Raw genomic sequence first — 9,834 nt, forward strand, 5'->3', positions numbered from 1 at the left:
CAAGAGTTTTCCATACAGATTATTATAGGGTAATTCCTAATTCCAGCAGCTCATCACTCCAATCCTCATTATTCCCTGAAAACATAAAGGTGATTGTTACCAATAATGAAAATACACTTATGCATGACAGTGGCAGGATTCTGGCCTGGGTTCCGGGCTGCTTGTTGCTCTATGCTGGGTGGGGCCGAGATTGGCTGTTCTGGGCTGTAGGCTGGAGCAGGCACTGGGCACAGCTTTAGGTTGGACTGGGCTCGGGTATGAGTTTTTGAACTCAGTATTTCTTTGGGTGGGGTTAAAGCTCAGATTTAAATGGCACTGGGCTGGCCTGTACAGCCTGCTAGAATGCGTTCTATGATGGACGATTTGGGCTCTGGACTAGACTGGTCTCTGAGTTAGTGAATTTTTGAAGCTCTACCAACATACACTAATTACCATCACCCAATACTTTTTGCACCAAGTCTATGCCAAAGTCTGCTTGATGCCCAAATCCTATGTTGATGTTCATAATGTAAACTATGCAGGCAGGAATCACTTCTGAGGAGAGTACCTGAGCATTGGATTGGCTGTTAACAGTGCTGTACTGTACACACTTACCTTACGCTATGAATAACTTAGAGAGATGCCTACAGACAGGGATTCTGCTGGAATCCCAATGGCCTGTCAGCCCCTGCTCCCAGGACGCCATCTCATCATTAACATTCCTGGGAGCAGCCTCCTCCCCTTTACCTTTACACGCCCTGTTGGTGGTCCCTTTGAGTTAGATTTACATACATGTGACTGCTCTATCCTGCTTTTTACTTGAACGAACAATACAACGAGTCCTTTGTTTACAAATGGATTGTCTGTGTTTAAGTGCCTTAGCGGCTACACTTTTTCAAGAAGTGCCCAATATCCAGGGTCCTTGAGGCACTGATCAGAAGGACCCAGCACTTGCTCAAAGCAGCTCTCTGACGAGTACCCAAGAAAAGCACAGAAGGGTGAAATGAGACAGGGGAGGAAAACAGGACAAAACAAAAAGGGGTTAAAAAAAAGATCACGGGACGCGGCAACTCTGAAAGCCTTTACAGACTAGATGTAAGAAAAGACAAGTGAATGCCTGACATGTAACTAAGTGTATGACGACGAATGCAAAATAGAGCTTCTCCTTAGTTCATAAGAGTACAATGAGCGAAGTAGCATTTCTTTTTTCGTTTCGGAAACTTATTGTAACATGTATTCATTTGTTGGCATTCTCAGGGCTTGATTTAGCGGGAACGGGTAATAAATTGAAAGTTTTCTTAACAGGATACCCCGTGTTTCAATTTAATGCGAGTAAAAACTGCAAACTGTAGTCGATTCTTTCTTTACTCTGCCGGAGTGGTGACCCGTCCCCTGCACGAAGTCCCCAGCAGGCATCTGCGCCACATCTCCCCTGTCCCAAAGATCCGACGTGAGGCGTCATGCTGCAGCAGAGCTGAATGTACATGTCACGCATACTGCCCTGACAGACATCTGTACTGCCCTCCTGAGCACCAGAAGAGGCCCATAACATATTATATAAATCCTGCGATGCTGTGACCACACCACCCGGCTGCTCTTTCCAATCCAGGCAGGCACGCAATGATTTATTTACAGAAGGCAAAGGTGCCCCAGGGTAAGAAACGCCTTTCTTTGGACTGGGGGAGGGGCGGAGGGAGAAGCTGTTTCCTCATGTCCGTCTCTCAAACACTTCCTTCATGGAAGTGGGAACAGTTAGAATTTGCATGTCAATGGGGGTTTTTGTTTAAAAACCACCGCTGTTGGGGTAATACACATGCAAAACTGACAAAGACAAAAAAACAGCAATTGATTAAAAAACAAGCATTGGCATAGCCAATTGCTCGCGCCATTGGGACCTTTTAAGTTTAGCCATGCAGCAAACTACTTTAATTGTTGCAATTACAGGATTTACATGTAGCCACAAGATGGCAGGAAGGGCACGCATGTACAAACGATGCCAAGAAGCGGAATGAGTTTAAAAATGAGTGAGACTTGCAAGAAAATGGGTGTAGAGGAGAATTACCACTGCGCAAATGCGAAAGTATTTTTGTGTGCAAATTTTACTCGATATACACTTGTTCATGCAAAAAGTATTTCCCTTATTTAGAAGTCGGAATTCATGGATTTACCAGAAATATTCTCGAATTCCTAAAATGGCACCCATCCGAGGGAGGTAGATGGTAGGTGCAGATTTCCAAAGATTTTTGTGATTTGGGGCCCCCGCGTGTAAGAAGAGCTCTTGCCGGGCAGCACAGAGATGTATTTGTACAAAGAGATAATTGTGCGACTTAGAAATACTCTGAATATACCAAGTGTTTTTAAAACAAGTGTAAAATGGCGCAGCTAGGACACAGGATTATCTGGGCGTTGTGCGAGGTGCGGGAGGCTGTCTTGGGGACTCGTGGCATGGGTTGCAGAGGTTCCTGTTGATGAATGAAGGATCCCGTGGGTTTTTTAGAAGTCCATGGAAATAGTTTTTGGATTGTGAAAGACGTCAGTGGAAAGCTCTTCTACATACTGTCAGAGAAGTAGCAGCTTTCTCTTCAGAGGGTGAAGGGTCATCTGCTAGCCCGCGAGTGGTGCGTGCGAGCTGTAAGGAATGCAGCTGCCACCCTGCGCACCGCTACTCGTTCCCGCAAGCAAAACGCTGTGGGAATCAACCTTTGCTAAAGAGTTGGGACATGCGCCCGCCTTTAGCCATTTGCAGCCTATGAAAACTAAATGACACAGGCAACCAGGGCTTTAAGTGGGATGAAAAAACTGGGGGGTCTCTCAAAGGGGCGTGGCCAGTGTAATTAGGGGTGAGGCTTTAAATCACTTACAAAAAAAATCTGTGCTTAGCATAGTGTGCCGCCCGACTTGTAATTTGCTGTTTCTGTCATTGCATCCGGATATTTGATACATGTAACATCATACCTACAATAAGTAAGTAATATTGGCTTTGTCAATGGTTATTACTTGCAGAAGATAAATAAGCTGCAACTATAACTTGTATATAATATTGACAAAGCTTCCAATTAAATCCTTGGTGACCCTACATGTTGCTGCTCCTGAGTTTCAGAAAGAGAAGGGAAATCCAGAAAGAAAATTACTCTTAAAGGATTTCCCTTCCCCCACAACGCTCCCCTGGCATGACGTCATGCTGTAACTTCTCTACTACTGAGAAGTGAGCAGTGTGAGCAGCACACATCCATGTGCCTGGTGCTGTCTCGAAACGGGTCTCTTTCAGGCTTTGTTTTGAGCCATGGCACTTTTTTCCGGACTGCAGTGACAGCAAACAGCGGTCATTGCAGTCCGGGAAAAAAACGGGCTGCCTGTGTCAGGGCTCAAAACAGAGCCCGATAGAGACCCGTTTCGAGGTCCCCTGAAAAAAACTGCCGGTGCTCAGACCCCTTGAGACCCGGCCCACTTAAAGCCCTGCAGGCAACTATCAACCTAATGCGTGCGGGGAGGCAGACCCACACAGAGAAGTTTGGAGTGCTCACAAGAAGCCTCTCACAGAGCAGCACATGCGTGCTGCCCTAGGCTCGACCTAAAAAATGGGAGGAAAAGTGGCAAAGCACTAAACGTGAATTTATTCTGCTACAATTAGTGCTGCGTTTATAGCGATAGCAATAAAACTGGAGTTACAATGCTAGAGGCCATATAAGGTCTGGTTGCGATTTAGTGCTAAATAGTTAAAGTCGATGGTACTAAAATCCATCGTATGTCCTCAAATGCATAATTCTGCCCCTTCATGAGGGTAAACATCAGGTCACTTGTATAGAGCGCCATACCAACTTTTAGCCAATCCCCAACCACTCCCCATGTTGCCAGATATGGAAATCGAGACACATAGGGTGTCCTTTACCCAGATTGACACCTCAAGGACAAGTGGGAGAGATATTAGAATAGTATCCTGGGCTCTAATGATAACATGCGAAGGTCCCAGGTTGCCTCTAGGTGTTTATAATACATTGTCATCAATGCATATATATTGAGTACTATCACTTTATTGCATGATTAGTTATAAACCTTTAAAAAAAAGTGATCAATATATATTTTATGAATTTTAATCCTCGCTTCAACAAAATAGAATAATATATTGCCTCTTAGTGTTTAAAATACATGGTCATCGATATATATACATATTTCAATCTTCATTCCACAATATAGAAACATACATTGCCTCTAGGTGTTTTAAATTCATAGTCAATAATATATATATAATGTGACCAAGAGCCCGTGAGCTCGAAACGCGTCTGTTTATGCCCTAATAAACAAACTTTCCGGTACCTGGATGGTGTGGCTTGTCGTCCTTTTTCCTGATCTCAAGAGGAATCCGTGGATATAGATATATATATATATATATATATATATATATATATATATATATATATATATATATATATAGCTACACGTTCTCTGCCTCCATGCGGTGTCAGAAAAAAGAAAAGGCCGGCACACTGGTATCCGTTTTTGCAAAATTTAATTACCAGAACCCCCCTTCACCCCTCGCAGACGCGTTTCGCCTTTGCAGGCTTCGTCAGTGCAAAAAAAAAAAATATATATATATATATATATATGGATTTCCATTTTCACTTTCATAATATAGAATTATTTCAAGGCAGCTTTAACATTAAGTTCTAAAGCTGCTATTAGCCTCAGGTCCAGCTATGATGACATTTGTAGGAGTGGTCTTTCTTTTTAGGTTTCGCACAGGCGAAATCTTTTGTTTAGCAGTACGGGCTTTCTTCCGCCTCTCTCTTCCATTGGCTAGCTCCATAAATGGAGGCTAGCCATTGGTAGAGAGATCTGTCCATAATTGTCCGTGCAGATTCGTGGGCGTTCCGCTGATTTTTTCTCTCTCCGCCCCTTTTACAACGTCATGCGGCGGTGGGCGGATGTTTTTTTTTTTTCTCGGCATGTTTTGCCCATTTTGAACATGTGTTTTGCAGTGGTGGGTTGCGCGATTTAAGTTGCTGGGATGTATTTCTTTATTTACGAGCAGGTAAGCAGCTTTTGTTATAATTTTCTTTTTACGTCCTGTCCTCTGTTTCCCCCTTCCAGAAGCCCTCCTCCTTTCCGCTCTTGCCTCGCCTCCCCCCCTCTCGCCTCCCCCCTTCCCTATGCCCGCAACTCTCCTCCGTCCCGCTCTCTCTTCACCCCCCCTTCCCTTTGCCGCAGCTCTTCTCCGCCCCGGTGCGCGATTTAAGTTGCCGGGATGTATTTACTCTGCGCACGCTGCCCCGAGCATGGCCTCCAGGCTTGCCCTGGCTTCGGAGACTGTATCCGGCCCGGCCCTGCCAGCCTCCTTGTTTCTGTGTGTTTTGACCGGGACAGTGATGAAAAGGAGGCAGGAGCCTGCCGCAGTCACCAGCCGCCGAAGCCCCGCGGGACATGAGAGCTTCAGCCCTCTGGACACCACCATTCCGAGGGCGCAGGAGTCATGAAGAGGTTCACCAGGTGAGCGAAGGGGGCGGAGGAGCATGCTGCCTGGTAGGGGACGCCGTCTGCTGAGGGCACCGGGAGGCTCTTTGTACCGGGCTATAATGGAGTGTCATTGCTGTTCTCGATTTGGCACGTGATCGGACGAGCCATGACCGTGAAAACTACTCTCCCCGAAAATGATGCCGATATTGTGAACAATGTGAAGTGCTTGATTTTAATAACTGATGTAAAACAAATAGGTAATGTTATTATTTTTGTGCTGTGGCATTTCTGTAGTAGCGTCCAAACCTGGGCCTGTGATGTTCCTGGATCCAAAGCACAGTGTTATGTAGTAGTGTACGAGGTTGTTATTCCTCCACTATAGTTGTAAGCAGTCTTCTTCCCAGTTCAGTGGTATTTGTCCCTCGCAGTTACAATTGCAGCCTCTCTTGTGTAGTAAGGATATAATGTTTCTACTTCTGAGGTTTCATTTAGCTATTTAAGGTATTCTGGAAGTTGTTTTTGTTTGAGTGGCTGGCCGGATACCAATGGTTTGTTCAGAATAGCCAAGCACTGGAAACATGGCTGTGCTTGCTTCCCTGCCCCCTGGCTGTGCTTGCTTCCCTGCCCCTGGCTGTGCTTGCTTCCCTGCCCCCTGGCTGTGCTTGCTCCCCTGCCCCTCGCTGTGCTTGCTCCCCTGCCCCCTCGCTGTGCTTGCTTCCCTGCCCCCTCGCTGTGCTTGCTTCCCTGCCCCTGGCTGTGCTTGCTTCCCTGCCCCCTGGCTGTGCTTGCTTACCTGCCCCCTGGCTGTGGTTGCTTCCCTGCCCCCTGGCTGTGCTTGCTTCCCTGCCCCCTGGCTGTGCTTGCTTCCCTGCCGCCTCGCTGTGCTTGCTCTATGGGTGTGTGTGTGGGGCTCTGGGTGGGTGTGTGTGGCTCTGGGTGGGTGTGTGTAGCTCTGGGTGGGTGTGCGTGGCTCTGGGTGAGTGTGCGTGGCTCTGGGTGTGTGTGGCTGGCTCTGGGTGTGTGTGGCTGGCTCTGGGTGTGTGTGTGTGGCTCTGGGTGTGTGTGTGTGGTAGTAATTGCTGTCTGCTGAGCTCGTCTAGTAGGGTACAATAGGCCTCACATTTGCGAGAGATTAAGCAATTGGCAATGCAAATGACAATGCCATTTATTTATCTGTTTTCAAAACCAACACATAAATAAAAATGTTGTCATTTACAATGCCACTAGCTCTAACTTTTGCAAAGGTGAAACCGTTGCATTGTAAATGCATGTTAGCCTTGTATTCATGTGATTATAGTGATTATACTGCTCTATTCCCTGTATTTTGCTGGAATTTTTACTGATGTTTGTTCTGATTGAGTGACTTTTATGGTCTTACTGCAAAAAACTGAATTTGGTTTATTGATGGATTGAAGTTCTAAAGGTATTACAAAAAATCATGAGGGCCAAGTAAACAAAGGTATCTCCACAATTTGCTAAAATGTCCATATCTTTGTGTGATTCTTAGCTACCCTGCTTTGCCACAATGTGTGATTCTGGGCAAAGTAGTTTGTTTACCTGTGGCTGTGTTGCCATATTTCTCAAAAATATGAGTTGCCTCAAACTTATTTACCCTCAGCATTATATTAAGAATAAAGGGAGTGTAAAAAGATTTTGAAGTTTTTTATGCTTGATGTATGACAGCAGTTATGTTGTGTATTTGTAAAGCAAACTATCACCCGCAAGGGGATCCTGGTGCTGAGGAGCTGTTTGTACCTAGTGCTGCCTGGGGTAGGCTGGTTAATTGAAAAGCCAGGTCCTCTGCTTCTTGCGGAATCCAAGAAGTGAGGAGGAGGGTCAGCTATGGAGTGGGAGGTCGTTCCACGCTGTTCTCTTGAGAAACGCTTCCAAAGAAGAAGACGAAGAAACACAAATGGCGAAAAGTGAGCTGTTTCTAACTTAAGTAGTCAGAGCTTTCTTGAGAATCCATTTAGCTTTAGGAGCTATGTAAGAGAACACCCATCCTCCTGATCTGGTTCTGCCTATATGTGGGATGTGTGAGAGCAGGAGTGGAGCTGTGTAGGTTGGTTGAAGGAGAAGCGACTGTACAGATAGGTGGTGCCTAGGTTGTGTAGTGTCTTGAATGTGTATGTGAGGAGTTTTAAATGACAGTGTTTGTGTATCAGGTGCCAGTAGAGAGCCCTGCAAAACCAAAGGGGCTGATGGCCACATTGCAAGCACTCACCCCCAGTCAATTGATCTGGGTATAATCCATCATCATTCTTCAGCTCATGAGTCTGGTTGCTGAGTTCTGTATGGTTTATGGTCTTGTAGTGAGTTAAATTGTGATTCTGAATAGAGGGTGTTCCCTAGTCCAATTTAAAGAGTGATTAGGGCCTGAGTGACTCAGTGAATGAACAATGTCACTTGATTATACAAGACCCGGGGAGGCGGCCATATGTCCTGAGAAAACGTGATCAAGCCTGCTTATTAACCAGTGGGGAGAAGTTGTGCTTCCGTAGCCTACATGAATGAGTGAAAATCCAGTTTTAAAACCAGGCAGCGACAGGCAAGGCGATGCCTGATCCAAAAGTAGCCATAACCATCTTTCTATCCTTTTTGTGCACCGTCTGCATCCATGCCAAGGAGAATTCATACCAAGGAACACAGTGAAGAAAAAAACACATGATCTTTGAACACATTTTGGGTGGGACAACACCACCGTAAAGAGAATAAACTCGGTAATCCTTGCAATTAAAATACTTAACTTTTTTCTTTCACTCGTGCAGAAAACCAGCTGCTCCCCGCCTGATTTGGTGCCCTCTGGGGCTAGAACCGCTTATTATTTGCTTTTCTTTTGTTTGCTCAAACTGGCTGATCATTTGAAGAACATGGTTAGTGTTCCTTGAATGCACAGACCACTTACCAAAACTTTTTAAAGAGCTGCGACACACACAAAAACATGTTTTTATAACAATAATGTAGGTGTGGTCGAGTGGGACCCAGCAATGTACACGTTATCAGGAAGCAGATGTCACTACAGCAGTCCTAAACACACGCCAGAATCTGACCACACAACACTGTAATACAATACCGAACATGCATTGAGTTGTCATTCCTGATTCACCGAAAACAGTATTTTGGATACAAGTCCACTGACGTATAACGTCAAACAGAATCAGCAGCAATATTTGCAGTGAGCTGAGCTCTCTGCCTTCCTATCTCTCATTCTGGGGGAGCCGAATAGCAACACAGATTGCAAAATCTATCAGAGACAATGGCAGTTATTTGTTCACACGTTGCTATTCTGTGCTCCTTTAGCAGGGGTGAGGAGGACTGCCGAGCCCCTGTGGCGTTAAGTGCATATTAGCTGCAGCAAACGAACTCGCCAGCAATCTATCTGATCATTAAATACATTTTAAAACTGCCAATGACGCTTATCTTGGTAGAACTAAATCCACAATTCATGGCAGTTTGGTCCAAACCTCTCTCCGGTACTTTTATAACGATGGTCAGTCCTACAAAATAAGGAATGTGTCACATGGTTCCGAAGTAGCATGCTATTCACCGAAAAGCGCTTCACCGCCACGTCAGCGCTATCAAAATAAATACAAATACATGCGGACGAGGAACAACTTCAACATCTATACTGATCAGGGAGGCCGGCATTTTTCGATGTTGCCTCCTTGACCGAGTATCGACCTTAGAAGGATGAAATGCGTTGGTTTGTTGCGCGAGTCCTGCGAATTAAACACAGATCTCAACGGCAGTAGCATTACTCACTCAGCGACATTAACTCTCCAATGGCATACAATAAAACATCTGCCCTCGTGCTCCTTACCTCTATCTGTTGCGCCGCTGCCTCCTAACGACATGCCACAGTGGGGACTTCTTTGTGCGGGTGCAAGCAGCGACTCGCAGGAGGATGTGAATATCCTTAGCCGCGCCCCACAGGTGACGCTCCGTGCCTGCCGCCCAATCAGCGGCCGCTCCGGAGAACAGACGGAGCTGTCGCACAGCTGGATTGGTGCAGCTGCCTGGAGCCATCCGCTAGTCCGACTGCGGTAACCATAGCAACTGCAGCAGGCGGAGGCGGAGGAGGAGGAGAGAGCAGGCCGCAGATAAGATGCGGCCTTGTCTCTTGTTTATCTAAGCTTTGCAAGTGACCGCGCCGCCCCCCGCCACATGGAAGGACCTTTGTGATGCCAATCTCAGCCAAGAGGCCGCGAACAGAGATAAAGAGGCCTTCCGGGTACTTCAGTCGCCAAGGCCTATGTGTATTCTTGAATTCACTTTTTTTGCGGTTTTGCAATAATGATAGAGGTCGGAAAACTATAAGTACCAGCAAAAAGTTTCTTGCGAGGTGTTCTCGCTTGGCATAGACCAATGTGAGACAAATGATCTTAGCTGTCATGCCTGTGAAGT

The 9,834-nt window shown here is 46.0% G+C and overlaps 1 protein-coding gene across 1 annotated transcript in view; it reads right to left on the reverse strand.

The window, feature by feature from the left end:
• Nucleotides 1-9,355, reverse strand: part of DHCR7 (7-dehydrocholesterol reductase) — a 92,606-nt gene extending 83,251 nt beyond the window's left edge. Inside the window, exon 1 of the mRNA XM_086959525.1 lies at nucleotides 9,251-9,355. The gene's annotated coding sequence lies outside the window, so the exon portion shown is untranslated. The remainder of the gene's footprint in view (nucleotides 1-9,250) is intronic.
• Nucleotides 9,356-9,834: the final 479 nt, after the last annotated feature.

The sequence above is a fragment of the Lissotriton vulgaris genome, chromosome 2_2 (assembly GCF_964263255.1).
Source record: "Lissotriton vulgaris chromosome 2_2, aLisVul1.2, whole genome shotgun sequence".
Taxonomy (NCBI): domain Eukaryota; kingdom Metazoa; phylum Chordata; class Amphibia; order Caudata; family Salamandridae; genus Lissotriton; species Lissotriton vulgaris.